This window comes from Salmo salar, chromosome ssa14, assembly GCF_905237065.1.
Source record: "Salmo salar chromosome ssa14, Ssal_v3.1, whole genome shotgun sequence".
Taxonomy (NCBI): domain Eukaryota; kingdom Metazoa; phylum Chordata; class Actinopteri; order Salmoniformes; family Salmonidae; genus Salmo; species Salmo salar.
In genome coordinates, this window is record NC_059455.1 from 2766351 (window position 1) to 2782867 (window position 16517).

At 42.4% G+C, this 16517-nt stretch overlaps 1 protein-coding gene across 2 annotated transcripts in view; it reads left to right on the forward strand.

Moving 5' to 3' along the window:
- The window catches only part of adcy8 (adenylate cyclase 8 (brain)), a 304017-nt gene that overhangs the window by 180645 nt on the left and 106855 nt on the right, over nucleotides 1-16517 (forward strand). The gene's annotated exons all lie outside the window — the stretch shown is intronic.

Consider the following 16517-nt stretch of genomic DNA (forward strand, 5'->3'; position numbering starts at 1 on the left):
TCTGATTGGCTCTTCCCTGACAGGCCTAGTTGTTGGAGCAGCCCTGCACAGATAGAGATAAGAACACTAGGGAATAGTATTCTGAAAGACACAACTTTGCTTCCAATGTCATCAAAGAGAAGCCATCAGGAGGCTACCCGTCATGTATACTGTACCACTGAGAAGTCATTATTAATTTGTTCACTCTCCTTTCCTGTCCTCACTCGGCCCCCTTCATCCCTCTCACTTTGGTGACTTACATTTTCATCTGCCAGGCCTCACAAAACAGCTTCCCTTGATTTAGCAAATTTTTGTCGGTCATAGAACTCTTGTTATTTTGCTCAAATTGATCGTTGTGAGAGATCTAACTTAGTGACAAAGTATTACGTATTTTGTGGTAGAAGCTACAGTATGCTGCTGCTATCATACAGGTTATACAGTGGGGGGAAAAAGTATTTGATCTCCTGCTGATTTTGTACGTTTGCCCACTGACAAAGAAAGGATCAGTCTATAATTTTAATGGTAGGTTTATTTGAACAGTGAGAGACAGAATAACAACAAAAATATTGAGAAAAACGCATGTCAGAAATGTTATAAATTGATTTGCATTTTAATGAGGGAAATAAGTATTTGACCCCCTCTCAATCAGATAGATTTCTGGCTCCCAGGTGTCTTTTATACAGGTAACTAGCTGAGATTAGGAGCACACTCTTAAAGGGAGTGCTCCTAACCGCAGCTTGCTACCTGTAAAAAAGACACCTGTCCACAGAAGCAATCAATCAATCAGATTCCAAACTCTCCACCATGGCCAAGACCAAAGAGCTCTCCAAGGATGTCAGGGACAAGATTGTAGACCTACACAAGGCTGGAATGGGCTACGAGACCATCGCCAAGCAGCTTGGTGACAAGGTGACAACATTTGATGCGATTATTCGCAAATGGAAGAAACACAAAAGAACTGTCAATATCCCTCGGCCTGGGGCTCCATGCAAGATCTCACCTCGTGGAGTTGCAATGATCATGAGAACGGTGAGGAATCAGCCCAGAACTACACGGGAGGATCTTGTCAATGATCTCAAGGCAGCTGGGACCATAGTCACCAAGGAAACAATTGGTAACACACTACGCCGTGAAGGACTGAAATCCTGCAGCGTCCGCAAGGTCCCCCTGCTCAAGAATACATATACATGCCCGTCTGAAGTTTTGCCAATAAACATCTGAATGACTCAGAGGACAACTGGTGAATGTGTTGTGGTCTGATGAGACCAAAATGGAGCTCTTTGACATCAACTCAACTCGCCGTGTTTGGAGGAGAAGGAATGCTGTGTATGAACCCAAGAACACCATCCCCACCGTCAAACATGGAGGTGGAAACATTATGCTTTGGGGGTGTTTTTCTGCTAAGGGGACAGGACAACTTCACCGCATCAAAGGGACGATGGACGGGGCCATGTACCGTCAAATCTTGGGTGAGAACCTCCTTCCCTCAGCCAGGGCATTGAAAATGGGTCGTGGATGGGTATTCCAGCATGACAATGACCCAAAGCACACGGCCAAGACAACAAAGGAGTGGCTCAAGAAGAAGCACATTAAGGTCCTGGAGTGGCCTAGCCAGTCTCCAGACCTTAATCCCATAGAAAATCTGTGGAGGGAGCTGAAGGTTTGAGTTGCCAAACGTCAGCCTTGAAACCTTAATCACTTGGAGAAGATCTGCAAAGAGGAGTGGGACAAAATCCCTCCTGAGATGTGTGCAAACCTGGTGGCCAACTACAAGAAACGTCTGACCTCTGTGATTGCCAACAAGGGCTTTGCCACCAAGTACTAAGTCATGTTTTGCAGAGGGGTCAAATACTTATTTCCCTCATTAAAATGCAAATCATTTTATAACATTTTTGACATGCATTTTTCTGGGTTTTCTTGTTGTTATTCTGTCTCTCACTGTTCAAATAAACCTACTATTAAAATTGTAGACTGATCATTTCTTTGTAAGTGTGCAAACGTACAAAATCAGCAGGGGATCAAATACTTTTCCCCCCCACTGTAGTTGTTTTGATCTAAATGGTAGTCACACGTCTTCTGAAACTGGTTTGGACCTGCAAGAAGATGACCATTTACATAAATGTAAGTTTTCTTTAGGTTTTTATATTGTCATTGTATGTCTAGGCCTAGGGCAATGTGTCTGAGTCAAAAACAGGCATATGTGGCAGAGGCTTGATATACAGTCGTGGCCAAAAGTTTTGAGAATTACACATATTAATTTCCACAAACTTTGCTGCTTCAGTGTCTTTAGATATTTTTGTCAGATGTTACTATGGAACACTGAAGTATAATTACAAGCATTTCATAAGTGTCAAATGCTTTTATTGACAATTACATGAAGTTGATGCAAAGAGTCAATATTTGCTGTGTTGACCCTTCTTGTTCAAGACCTCTGCAATCCGCCCTGGCATGCTGTCAATTAACTTCTGGACCACATCCTGACTGATGGCAGCCCATTCTTGCATAATCAATGCTTGGAGTTTGTCAGAATTTGTGGGTTTTTGTTTGTCCACCCACTTCTTGAGGATTGACCACAAGTTCTCAATGGGATTAAGGTCTGGGGAGTTTCCTGGCCATGGACCCAAAATATCGATGTTTTGTTCCCCGAGTCACTTAGTTATCACTTTTGCCTTATGGCAAGGTACTCCATCATGCTGGAAAAGGCATTGTTCGTCACCAAACTGTTCCTGGATGGTTGGGAGAAGTTGCTCTCGGAGGATGTGTTGGTACCATTCTTTATTCATGGCTGTGTTCTTAGGCACAAAATTGTGAGCCCACTCCCTTGGCTGAGAAGCAACCCCACACATGAATGGTCACAGGATGCTTTACTGTTGGCATGACACAGGACTGATGGTAGCGCTCACCTTATCTTCTCCGGACAAGCTTTTTTCCGGATGCCCCAAACAATCGGAAAAGGGATTTATCAGAGAAAATGACTTTAGCCCAGTCCTCAGCAGTCCAACCCTGTACCTTTTGCAGAATATCAATCTGTCCCTGATGTTTTTTGCTGGAGAGAAGTGGCTTCTTTGCTGTCCTTCTTGACACCAGGCCATCCTCCAAAAGTCTTCGCCTCACTGTGCGTGCAGATGCACTCACACCTGCCTGCTGCCATTCCTGAGCAAGCTCTGTACTGGTGGTGCACCGATCCCGCAGCTGAATCAACTTTAGGGGATGGTCCCGGCGCTTGCTGGACTTTCTTGGGCGCCCTGAAGCCTTCTTCATGGTTGATTTGGGTGCAATCTTACTGGCAGCAATATCCTTGCCTGTGAAGCCATGTGGTGCAAAGCAATGATGACAGTACGTGTTTCCTTGCAGGTAACCATGGTTGACAGAGGAAGAACAATGATTCCAAGCACCACCCTCCTTTATAAGCTTCCAGTCTGTTATTCGAACTCAATCAGCATGACAGAGTGATCTCCAGCCTTGTCCTCGTCAACACTCACACCTGTGTTAACGAGAGAATCACTGACATGATGTCAGCTGGTCCTTTTGTGGCAAGGCTGAAATGCAGTGGAAATGTTTTTGGGGGATTCAGTTCATTTGCATGGCAGAGAGGGACTTTGCAATTAATTGCAATTCATCTGATCACTCTTCATAACATTCTGGAGTATATGCAAATTGCCATCATACAAACTGAGACAGCAGACTTTGTGAAAATTAATATTTGTGTCATTCTCAAAACTTTTGGCCACGACTGTATGGTAAAGTTAGACCTTGTAAAATGTATGACTCGATTAATGAATGATATGAATTGAATGGGTGCATAATGATTTTAGAAATGTGTCTGGATGTCTCAAAAAGTCAAATAATATCTTCAACTTTGTGCTAAAGTTTCAAAGCACAATCATTTAATGCCATTTCGGGTATTGCTAGACAGCTACGCGACCATGCAGTCTGTGCCGTTTAGATCATGAGCTAACCCTGACACGCATTCAATTATTTTATAATGATCGCCAATGTTTGTCACGAGAAGAATCGTCAGGTACTATGAAATAAATGGGGCCCATTAGAACACATAGCAATAGCCAGACTCCAGGAATGAACTTTTAATAGGCTCTCAATGTAATGGATTTCCATAACCACATCAAGTACTCAGTTGAAGTGCGGTGATGGCATGAGGGATTTGTTGGAATATGACGATCAGTTGGTCAGACATTTCACTGAACACACACCTACAGACACACACACATGCACGTACACTCAAACAACCACAAGCACTCACACATACACGTGCACATACACACACACTCAGAGATGACTCCACATGTCAACCACGTTAATGGCTTCACAAAAGGTAATTTGCTCATGGTGTCATCCGTTGTCTGGTTTTCTAGATAGCTAATAGCTAATGATGGAAAGCTAATGTGAGGTGCTTAGAGAAGTTAAGTGAGTCATAAATATTGAACTTCACATAAATCATCTCTCTCTATCAGGACAGATGTAGTTTACTGAGCCACCCATCAGTTAGTAGAAAGCATTTTAGCGGTTGGCATCAGAAACAGACTGGCCATAGGGCAATTCAGGCAAATGCAAGATAGGCTGGCCCATCTTTAGCCCAGTGGGCCTGTCTAAAGGGGGGACCTTAAGGAACATGAACCAGAGAGTTAGAAATACCCAGGCCGATTTCTGGTCCCAGTCTGTCCCTGTTTGGCAGTCATTTTGCATACACAACAGGCCGACTTTTCATAATGGTTAAAACTTTATTCTACAACAGGTTGGTATTTGTATTCATATTTATTAAGGATCCCCATTAGCTGCCGCACCAATATGTCGGAGGAAACACCGTTCAATTGATGACCGAGGTCAGCCTGCAGGCGCCCGGCCCACCACAAGGAGTCGCTAGACCGCAATAAGACAATTAAAGCCCCCCCCCACCCCCCCACCCCGACCAAACCCTCCACTAACCCGGGCGATGCTGGGCCAATTGTGCGCCACCCTATGGGACTCCCGGTCACGGCCTGTGTGACACAACCTGGGATCTAACCCCAGGCTGTAGCGATGCCATAACAGCCCTCTTCTCAGTTGGGGCGGCAGGTAGCCTAGTGGTTAGAGCGTTGGGCCAGTAACCGAAAGGTTGTTGGATCGAATCCTGAGCTGACAAAGTAAAAATCTGTCATTCTGCCCCTGAACAAGGCAGTTAACCCCCTGTTCCCCAGTAGGCTGTCATTGTAAATAAGAATTTGTTCTTAACTGATTATCCCGGTTAAATAAATAATAAATAAAAAACAGTGGTGCAGCTCGGGAGGCCCCTCATATCCTTTTTTTTTAATTATAATTTTTTTTTTACTTTCAAAACTTGCAGTGAACCCGCTCAACAACTACATCCAGAGCGACACACAGAAGCAACCAGGGTCAACGTCCTGCTCAAGGGCACGTCGACAGATCTAAAAAAAACAACAACAAAAAAAAACAGGGACCCGAACCAGCAATCCATCAGCCACCAGCTGAAGCTCCCAACCGCCAGGCCACCAGCCCTCCAAGTCCCCACCCCAAAGACCGCGTCCCCAAGCCCCCGTCCCCAATGCACCAACAAAATGAACAAAAGAGAATATCAATGACAATTTTAATACCTTCTGGAAACAAAGCTCGTATTATAAGGAGGATGGGATCAACCCAAATCATTTGGGTTCCTGGATCCTTACACAGCATTATAAGGCTGTGTTGAGACAATGACTTATCAATTACCCAAGCCCAGCTCTTTTCATTCCTACCATTGTGTCGCTGAGTTGTCATGATGCTTCAGCAAATGTACATTATCCCAGGGGCGCTGGAAGACACAATGTTAGTAGCCAAATGTATGTCCCTCTTACTCCCCTGAATGCTTCTGCTGATCCTACAGCTATTGAACGCAGTAATCATATCTCTATGAACCAGAGTTATCAAATCACATTTTATTGGTCACATACACATGGTTCGCAGATGTTATTGCGAGTGTAGCGAAATGCTTGTGCTTCTAGTTCCGACAGTGCAGCAATATCTAACAAGTAATCTAACAATTCCACAACAATCTAAGTAAAATATTGGAATAAGAATATATACTTATAAATATATGAATGAGCAATGACCGAGCAGCATATGGAAGATGCAATAGATGGTATAAAATACAGTATATACATATGGGATGAGTAATGCAAGATATGTAAATATTATTAAAGTGACTAGTGATCCATTTATTAAAGTGGCAAATGATTTCAAGTCTGTATGTAGGCAGCAGCCTCACGGTGTTAGTGATGGCTGTTTAACAGTCTGATGGCCTTGAGATATAAGCTATTTTTCTGTCTCTCGGTCCCAGCTTTGATGCACCTGTTCTGACCTTGCCTTCTTGATGGTAACGGGGTGAACAGGCAGTATTTGGTAGCATTGCTTTTAATTGTTTAACTTGGGTCAAACGTTTCGGATAGCCTTCCACAAGCTTCCCACAATAAGTTGGGTGAATTTTGGCCCATTCCTCATGACAGCTGGTGTAACTCAGTCAGGTTTGTAGGCCTCTATGCTCGCACCCGCTTTTTCAGTTCTGCCCACAAATTTTCTATAGGATTGAGGTCAGGGCTTTGTGATGGCCTCTCCAATACCTTGACTTTGTTGTCCTTAAGCCATTTTGCCACAACTTTGGAAGTATGCTTGGGGTCATTGTCCATTTGGAAGACCCATTTGCGACCAAGCTTTAACTTCCTGACTAATGTCTTGAGATGTTGCTTCAATATATCCACATCATTTTCCTGTCTCATGATGCCATCTATTTTGTGAAGTGCACCAGTCCCCTTTGCAGCAAAGCACCCCCACAACATGATGTTGCCACCCCCGTGTTTCACAGTTGGGATGGTGTTCTTCGGCTTGCAAGCCTCCGCCTTTTTCCTCCAAACATAACGATGGTCATTATGGCCAAACAGTTCTACTTTTGTTTCATCAGACCAGAGGACATTGTCCCCATGTGCAGTTGCAAACCATAGTCTGGCTTTTTTATGGCTGTTTTGGAGCCGTGGCTGCTTCCTTGTTGAGCGGCCTTTCAGGTTATGTCGATATAAGACCCGTTTTACTGTGGATATATATACTTTTGTGCGTGTTTCCTCCAGCATCTTCACAAGGTCCTTTGCTGTTGTTCTGCGATTGATTTGCACTTTTTGCACCAAAGTACATTCATCTCTAGGAGACAGAACGCGTCTCCTTCTTGAGCGGTATGACAGCTGTGTTCCCATGGTGTTTATACTTGCATACTATTGTTTGTACAGATGAACGTGGTACCTTCAGGTGTTTGGAAATTGCACCCAGGGATGAACCAGACCTGTGGAGGTCTACAATTTCTTTTCTGAGGTCTTGGCTGATTTCTTTTGATTTTCCCATGATGTCAAGCAAAGAGGCACTGAGTTTGAAGATAGGCCTTGAAATACATCCACATGTACACCTCCAATTGACTCAAATGATGTCAATTAGCCTATCAGAAGCTTCTCAAGCCATGACATTTTCTGAAATTTTCCAAGCTGTTTAATGGCACAGTCAACTTAGTGTATGTAAACTTCTGACCCACTGGAATTGTGATTCAGTGAATTAATTATAAGTGAAATAATCTGTCTGTAAACAACTGTTGGAAAAATGACTTGTGTCATGCACAAAGTAGATGTCCTAACCGACTTGCCAAAACTATAGTTTGTTAACAAGAAATTTGTTGAGTGGTTGAAAAAAGAGTTTTAATGACTCCAACCTAAGTGTATGTAAACTTCCGACTTCAACGTTATCTACAATACAAAATCCATGTGTACGTGTGTGTGTGTAGAGTGCGTGTCTTATCATGTGTATGTGTAAGCGTGTGTCTGTACCTTTTGTGTGTGTTTCTTCACAGTCCCCCTGTTCCATAAGGTGTATTTTTAACTGTTTTTTAAAATCTGATTCTACTGCTTGCATCAGTTCCCTGATGTGGAATAGAGTTCCATATAGCTATGCCTCCATATAGTCCTGTGAGCCTCACATAGTCTGTTCTTGACTTGGGGATTGTGAAGAGACCTCTGGTGGCATGTCTTGTGGGGTATGCATAGGTGTCCAAGCTGTGTGCTAGTAGGTTAAACAGACACCTCAGTGCATTCAGCATGTTAACACAAAAACAAGTAGTGATGAAGTCAATCTCTCCTCCTCCTTAAACCATGAGAATTATACATGCATATTATTAATATTATCTATCTGTGTAAGGGCCAACCATGCTGCCTTGTTCTATTGTAACTTTGTAATTTTCCGCGGTCCCTGTTTGTGGCACCTGACCACACGACTGAACAGTAGTCCAGGTGAACAAAACCAGAACCTGTAGAACCTGCCAACCTTACTTCTCCCCATCTTAGCTACTGTTGTATCAACATGTTTTGACCATGACAGTTTACAATCCAGGGTTTTTATTTGTATTTTTTTATTATTGAACCTTTATTTATCTCACCAAGTCAGTTAAGAACAAATTCTTATTTACAATGACGGCCTACTCCGGCCATACCCTAACCCGTACGACGCTGGGCCAATTGTGCGCCGCCCAATGGGACTCCCAATCATGGCCGGTTGTGATACAGCCTGGAATCAAACCAGGGTCTGTAGTGAAGCGTCTAGCACTGAGAGGCAGTGCCTTAGACCGCTACACCACTCGGGAGCCCAAAACAACTTTCTTTTTATTTTTCTCCCCAATTTTGTGGTATCCAATTGGTAGTTACGGTCTTGTACCATCGCTGCAACTCTGGGACATATTCAGGAGAGGTGAAGGTCGAGAGCCGTGCGTCCTCCAAAGCACAACCCAGCCAAGCCGCACTTCTTCTTGACACAATGCCCACTTAACCCAGAAGCCAGCCGCACCAATGTGACAAAGGAAGCACCGTACTCCTGGCGACCGTGTCAGCGTGCATTGCGCCCGGCCCGCCACAGGAGTCACTAGAGCGCAATGGGACAAGAACATCCCTGCGGGCCAAACCCTCCCCTTACTGGACGACGCTGGGCCAATTGTGCGCCAACACATGGGTCTCCCAGTTGCTGGCCGGCTTCGACAGAGCCTGGACTCGAACCAGGATCTCTAGTGGCACAGCTAGCACTGCGAGGCCCCTCTAAAACATATTTTTATTGCTGGATCCGAACATGCAACCTTCTGGCCCTTTTGTACCAGAGGCAGATGCTTACGTCCATCCACCATCCCGGTCCACAAGCAGTTTAGTCACCTCGATTTGCTAATTTCCACATTATTTATTACAAGATTTTGTTGATGTTTAGTGAATGATTTGTCCCAAGTAGTCACTTTGTTGAGTGTTGCAATGATTGCACTCGCTTTAGTACTGATGTGTGTAGTGTTGAGTTATCTGCATACATAGACACGCTTTACTCAAAGCCAGTGTCATGTCATTACTAAAGATTGAAAAAAGTAAGGGGCAATTCCTGATTCTACCTGGATTATGTTGGAGAGGCTTCCATTAAAGAACACCCTCTGTGTTCTGTTAGACAGGTAACTCTTCATTCACATTATAGCTGGTGGTGTAAAGCCATAACACATACGTTTTCCAGTGGCAGACTGATTGATAAGGTCTGAAAACCTCACTGAAGTCTAACAAAACATCTACAATCTTTTTATCATCAATTTCTCTCAGCCAATCATCAGTCATTAGTGCAAGTGCTGTGCTTGTTGAATACCCTTCCCTATAAGCGTGCTGAAAGTCTGTTGCCAATTTGTTTACCATAAAATAGCACCAAAAGTTTACTAAGGATTGGTAACAGGCTGATTGGTCGGCTATTTGAGCCAGTAAAGGTGGCTTTACTATTCTTAGATAGGGGAATTACTTTTGCTTCCCTCAAGGCCTGAGGGCACACTTTCTTGTAGGCTTAAATTGAGGATTTGGCAAATAGGAGTGGCAATATCATCCATTATGATCCTCAGTAATTTTCAATCCAAGTTGTCAGACCCCGGTGCCTTGTCATTGTTGATAGACTATTTTTTTCACCTCTCCCACGCTCACTTTACTGAATTCAAAAGCACGTCTTTCATCATTTGGTCAGATATACTTGGATGTGTAGTGTCAGCGTTTGTTGCTGGCATGTCATACCCGAGTTTGCTAATCTTGCCAATGAAAAAAATCACTAAAGTAGTTGGCAATATCAGTGGGTTTTGTAATGAATGAACCATCTGATTCAATGAATGATGGAGCGGAGTTTGGCTTTTTACTATCATTCTTTATGTCATGTGTCTTTGTTTCATAGTGTAGTTTTCTTTTTATTCAGTTTAGTCACATGATTTCTCAATTTGCCAATCGGTTGCGCAGTCAGTCTTATTTCCCATTTATTTTGCCTCATCCCTCTCAACCATACCATTTTTCAATTCCTCATCAATCCATGGGGATTGAATCGTTTCTACAGTCATTTTCTTAATGGGTGCATGTTTATTAGTAACTGGGATAAGCATTTTCTATCATGACATAAGGCGAGACCCAGATGCAGGCACAGGAGGCAGATGGTTGGAGTCTTACAATATTTATTAAGCCAACAGGGTAAGGCAAGAGAATGGTTGTGGACAGGCAAAAAGGTCAAAACCAGTTCAGAGTCCAAAGGGTACAGAAGGGCAGGCAGAATCAAGGTCAGGGCAGGCAGGATGATCAGGCAGGTGGGAAAGTAGTCCAGAGTGAGGCAGGGGTCAAAAACCGGGAATACTATCAAAAAGAGAATAGTAAAAAGGAGTACGGGAAAACACACTGGTTGACTTGACTAACATACAAGACAAATTGGCACAGAGACAGGAAACAAAGATAAATACACTATGGAAAATAAGCAACACCTGGAGGGGGTGGAGACAATCACAGGAACAGGTGAAACAGATCAGGGCATGACAATTTCATAAACGTGTCAAGTGCAGCATCTGGTTGCTTCTCATTACACGCCACAGACCAACAAATTACGAATCACTACAAAATGTTTTGTATGACCTCATACACTATATTAGGCCCGGCCTTTGGAACTTTGGTTTTCCTAGATATGGCTACTATATTGTGATCACTACATCTGATGGATTTGGATACTGCTTTCAAGCAAATTTCTGCAGCATTAGTAAAGTTGTGATCAATACATGTTGATTATTTTATTACTGTGCTGTAACTACCCTGGCAGGTTGACTGAACCTGAAGCAGGTTGCAGGCACTAGTTACAATCTGAAGTATTCTCTTGAGTGGGCAGCCTGAAGCAAACCAGTCAATATTTAAATCACCCAGAAAATATACCTCTTACTACACAGCACTAAACACTACACCAAACACAACAACCACCCAATCCACCTTTACTACCCTAGTGTGCAGGCACAAGCTGGATCAAAAATATCCCGGATGAGCCCCCATCTTACGTTCTCCCCTCGGGTGTAGTTCGTCTGAGGAGGAGACGTAAATGCCTGGGCCTAAACACACCAGGTAACACGGATGAAAAGTGAAGAAATGTGGGGTGCAATGAGCGATAAATAAATCAGACCACAACCAGAACTAAATTTTAACCCTCAGGGGATGTTTAGTGAATTAGTTAAATAAACAATATAAAAACACCTATAAATAAATCAGTAAGGAACAAAACCACAACAAGGGAAGGTAAGAGAAGGGAATGTTTGGGATCGGGGTCCAAGTAATGAAAATAAACAAAAGGTCCCTCCTCTTCTACACACCTAATCCTTCCTAGCACATTCTACCCACTGTCCTACCTGGTTCCAAGAAAAAATACAAGGGTGACACCCGCCCGGCTAACCTAGTGTATAAAACAATGGGTTATCTACGGGAGAATGTACACCCATGGGCAGATCTACCTTTTCCCTTCTCCAGGACCTAGGTAGGGTGGAGCGCCTCAGGAGGACAGGCTGAAACACAAACAAAGAAATTAACACAAATAGTCAAACAAAAAACAAGTGTCCTCTCTCTCTTCTCTTCTCACACGGCAAACAGATATCCTCTCTGTAATCAGCTACAGCCACGCCCACCATCGTTAGCCGCAACTCGGTACACCTGTAATGCCCAAGACAAACACACTAACAGGGGAAAAATGGGGAACAAGAAAAACGTAACACGTAACAATATTACATACAGTATCAAGCATTTCACACGTTATTCAGATGCTGACTGTTAGCACTTGGTAGTCTATAGCAGCTTCCTTTAGGTGAGGCAGTTGGACCTGTAGCCATATTACTTCAATAGTATTTAACATGAGATCCTCTCTAAGCTTTATAGGAATGTGGTTCTGAATATAAAATGGCCACACCTCCACCTTTGGCTTTTCTGTAGATCTTATAACCATGTATCGCTATCACTGTATCATTAAAGATATCATATAAGAGCGTTTCAGAGATTGTCAGAATATGAATGTCATCAGTTACTAGCAAATTATTGATTTCATGAACCTTGTTTCTTAAGCTACATATGTTATCGTGGAATATTTGTAGCACTTTTCTGGGATGCTTGATTGTGTTTGTTGCTTTACTGGGAATCTTAGCAGAGGTAGACATGCTCAGGTTATTTATCCCTGGGTCGGTCCTCTTCAGTTCGCTGCAGCTAGCGACTGGAACGAGCTGCAAAAAATACTCAAACTGGACCGTTTTATCTCCATCTCTTCATTCAAGACTCAATCATGGACACTCTTACTGACAGTTGTGGCTGCTTTGCGTGATGTATTGTTGTCTCTACCTTCTTGCCCTTTGTGCTGTTGTCTGTGCCCAATAATGTTTGTACCATGTTTTGTGCTGCTACGATGTTGTGCTGCTGCCATATTGTGTTCCTACCATGTTGTTGTCATGTTGCTACCATGCTGTGTTCTCATGTATTGCTGCCATGCTATCTTGTTGTCTTAGGTCTCTCTTTATCTAGTGTTGTGGTATCTCTCTTGTTGTGATGTGTTTTGTTCTATATTTGTATTATATTTTTAATCCCGGCCCCCGTCCCCGCAGGAGGCCTTTTGCCTTTTGGTAGGCAGTCATTGTAAATAAGAATTTGTTCTTAACTGACTTGCCTAGTTTAAAAAAATATATAAATAAAAAATATGTTAGTGCAGGGTGAGCTGCACACAGTGGATTACCTGATACAGAAGGCCTCTGTGCTAACAGTATAACTTTGGTTCATAGGCACATGATTTCTGCGTACAATAGCTGTAGGATCAGCAGAGGCATTCAGGGGACTAAGAGGGACATAAATTAGGTTACTTACATTGTGTCTTCCAGCTCCCCTGGGATAATGTACATTTTCTGAAGCATTACGACAACTCAGCGACAAAATGGTAGAGATTAAATGAGCTGGGCTTGGGTCAATGATAAGTCATTGTCTCAATGCAGCCTTATGAAAGTTCCCAAGTAGCTCAGTTGGTAGAGCAAGTAGGGTTGCAAAGGGTCGGAAACTTTCCGGTAAATTTCCAGAATTTTCCCGGAAATTTTCAATGGGAAGTTAAGCCCGGAAATGTTGGTAATTTTGCTTAAATTCATCAAAAAACCTAGTTTATAACATTGAACCTTTTTTGTGGGATACACATAAGGCAATTCTAGGTCTTGTGGCATATTTTGGTTAAACTATCCCAAATTCAATGGAATTGCAACCCTCTGCATGCACAGTGCATTCTTCCGTCACATGTGCAGTGCACTTTTCCATCACATGTACAGCTGATTCTCAAGATCTTGCACTATTGAGCCCACACTACTACACTGAGCCAAGGACTACATGCTTTCTGGTAAGTTTTGATTATATTACTGGGTGGGGTGAATATATTTTATAAGACATAGATGATTTTTTGTTAACTAGTAAATAGTAGCCTAAAGCAAAGTGTGTTTAAATCATTTCTAACTTGTTAACAATTTCTGCTAGTTAGTTTTTGCTACCATGTGGGTTTTATCTTGCTTGAGGTTGCTAACTGAGGAGTGTGAATTCACCTGTTTCCATACATGTTTAAATTTAAAACATTTATCTTACAAAGGAGTTGTTTAATCTAACTGCTTAACTATTTATCTGTACATGTAATTGTATTCAGGTTTTTTTTTACTTTTTTTTTCTAATCTTTACAGGAAAATGCCACAGGCACTATGTAATGTGTGGAGACATTTTACTGCAGCTAATGTAAAAGGAAAAGCTGTGTACATTTGCAAATACTGTGCCAAATCATATGTGAAGAATGTAACAAAGATGCAGAATCTGGCCAAGTGCATAAAGTTACCTCAGCACTCACAACAAGCAATCTCTGACAAAAAATCTCTGCTTCTATTTGAGTTGAAAATGATGAATCAGACACCTTATCGATAGCAACAGCTCATGGTCCTCCTGGAATCAGATGTTTTTTTGACTCAATGGAGGAACGTAGTCAGAGAAATGCTGATGAATGTCTTGCTTGAGCTGTGTAAGCAACTGGTTCACCTCTGATGCTGATAGGCGATGTGTGTTGGAAGAGATTTCTGAATCACCCCTCCAACACCCCTCCAACCAGAGACATGCTTTATTTACTCATTTGCTGAAGTTCAACAGAGTTCAAGGGAAGGTCAAGCAAATCGTAGAGAAAGCAGACTATATTGCAATATTCTCTGATGGGTGGTCGAATGTTTGTGGGCAAGGAATAATTAACCACATCATCTCCATCCCTCAACCAGTATTCTACAAGAGCACAGACACAGACACACTGGTCTCTACATTGCAGATGAGCTGAAGGCAGTCAATGACCTTGGACCACAGAAGGTATTTGCACTGGTGACAGACAATGCTGCGAACATGAAGGCTGCTTGGTCTAAAGTGGAGGAGTGCTACCCTCACATCACACCCATTGGCTGTGCTGCTCATGCATTGAATCTACTCCTCAAGGACATCATGGCACTGAAAACAATGGATACACTCTACAAGAGAGCCAAGGAAATGGTTAGGTACAGTGAGGGAAAAAAGTATTTTATCCCCTGCTGATTTTGTACGTTTGCCCACTGACAAAGAAATGATCAGTCTATAATATTAATGGTAGGTTTATTTGAACAGTGAGAGACAGAATAACAACAAAAACATCCAGAAAAACTCATGTCAAAAATGTTATAAAATGATTTGCATTTTAATGAGGGAAATAAGTATTTGACCCCTCTGCAAAACATGACTTAGTACTTGGTGGCAAAGCCCTTGTTGGCAATAACAGAGGCCAGACGTTTCTTGTAGTTGGCCACCAGGTTTGCACACATCTCAGGAGGGATTTTGTCCCACTCCTCTTTGCAGATCTTCTCCAAGTCATTAAGGTTTCGAGGCTGCCGTTTGGCAACTCGAACCTTCAGCTCCCTCCACAGATTTTCTATGGGATTAAGGTCTGAAGACTGGCTAGGCCACTCCAGGACCTTAACCTCTATGGGCTAGGTGGGACGCAAGCGTCCCACCCGTGGTGCACTCCATCAACAACAGGTGCATTTCAAGAGCGGCAAATTTGAATCCAAATAAATGTCAAAATTCAAATTTTTCAAACATACAACTATTTTACACCCTTTGAAAGATAAACATCTCCTTAATCTAACCACGTTTTACGATTTCAAAAAGGTTTTACGGCGAAAGCATAAATTTAGAGTATGTTAGGACAGTACATTTACAAGAGTTGTGTGTAATGTTGTGCCAATTCAAAGACAGGCGTCACCAAAACCATAAAATCAGCTAAAATGATGCACTAACCTTTTACAATCTCCAACAGATGACACTCCTAGGACATTGTGTTAGACAATGCATGCATTTTTAGTTCTATCAAGTTCATATTTATATCCAAAAACAGCGTTTTACTGTGGCGTTGATGTTCAGGAAATCGTTTCCCTCCAATAACCGGCAGTCAAGTCAACACCACAAATTAAATAATTAAAATTAGAAAACATTGGTAAAATATTATATTGTCATTTAAAGAATTATAGATTTACATCTCTTGAACGCAATCAACTTGCCAGATTTAAAAATAACCTTACTGGGAAATCACACTTTGCAATAATCTGAGCACTGCGCCCAGAAAAATACGCGTTGCGATACAGACTAGCCGCCATGTTGGGGAGATCTAAAATCGAAAATACTATGTAAATAATCCATTACCTTTGATTCTCTTCATCAGATGTCACTTCCAGGTATCACAGGTCCATAACGAATGTAGTTTTGTTCAAAAAAGCTCATAATTTATGTCCAAAAATCTCCGTCTTGTTAGCACATGATCTAAGCCCGCCGGACTTCACTTCATGAACGAGGGGAAAAAATATATTTACGTTCGTTCAAACATGTCAAACGTTGTATAGCATAAATCATTAGGGCCTTTTTTAACCAGAACATGAATAATATTCAAGGTGGACGAATGCATTCTCTTTTATAACGTATTGGAACGAGGGTACCCAACATGAACTCGCGCGCCAGGTGTCTAATGGGACATCATCATTCCATGGCTCTTGTTCGGTCAGATCTCCCTCCAGAAGACTCAAAACACTTTGTAAAGGCTGGTGACATCTAGTGGAAGCAATAGGAAGTGCCAAAATATTCCTCAGCCCCTGTGTTTTTCAATGGCAT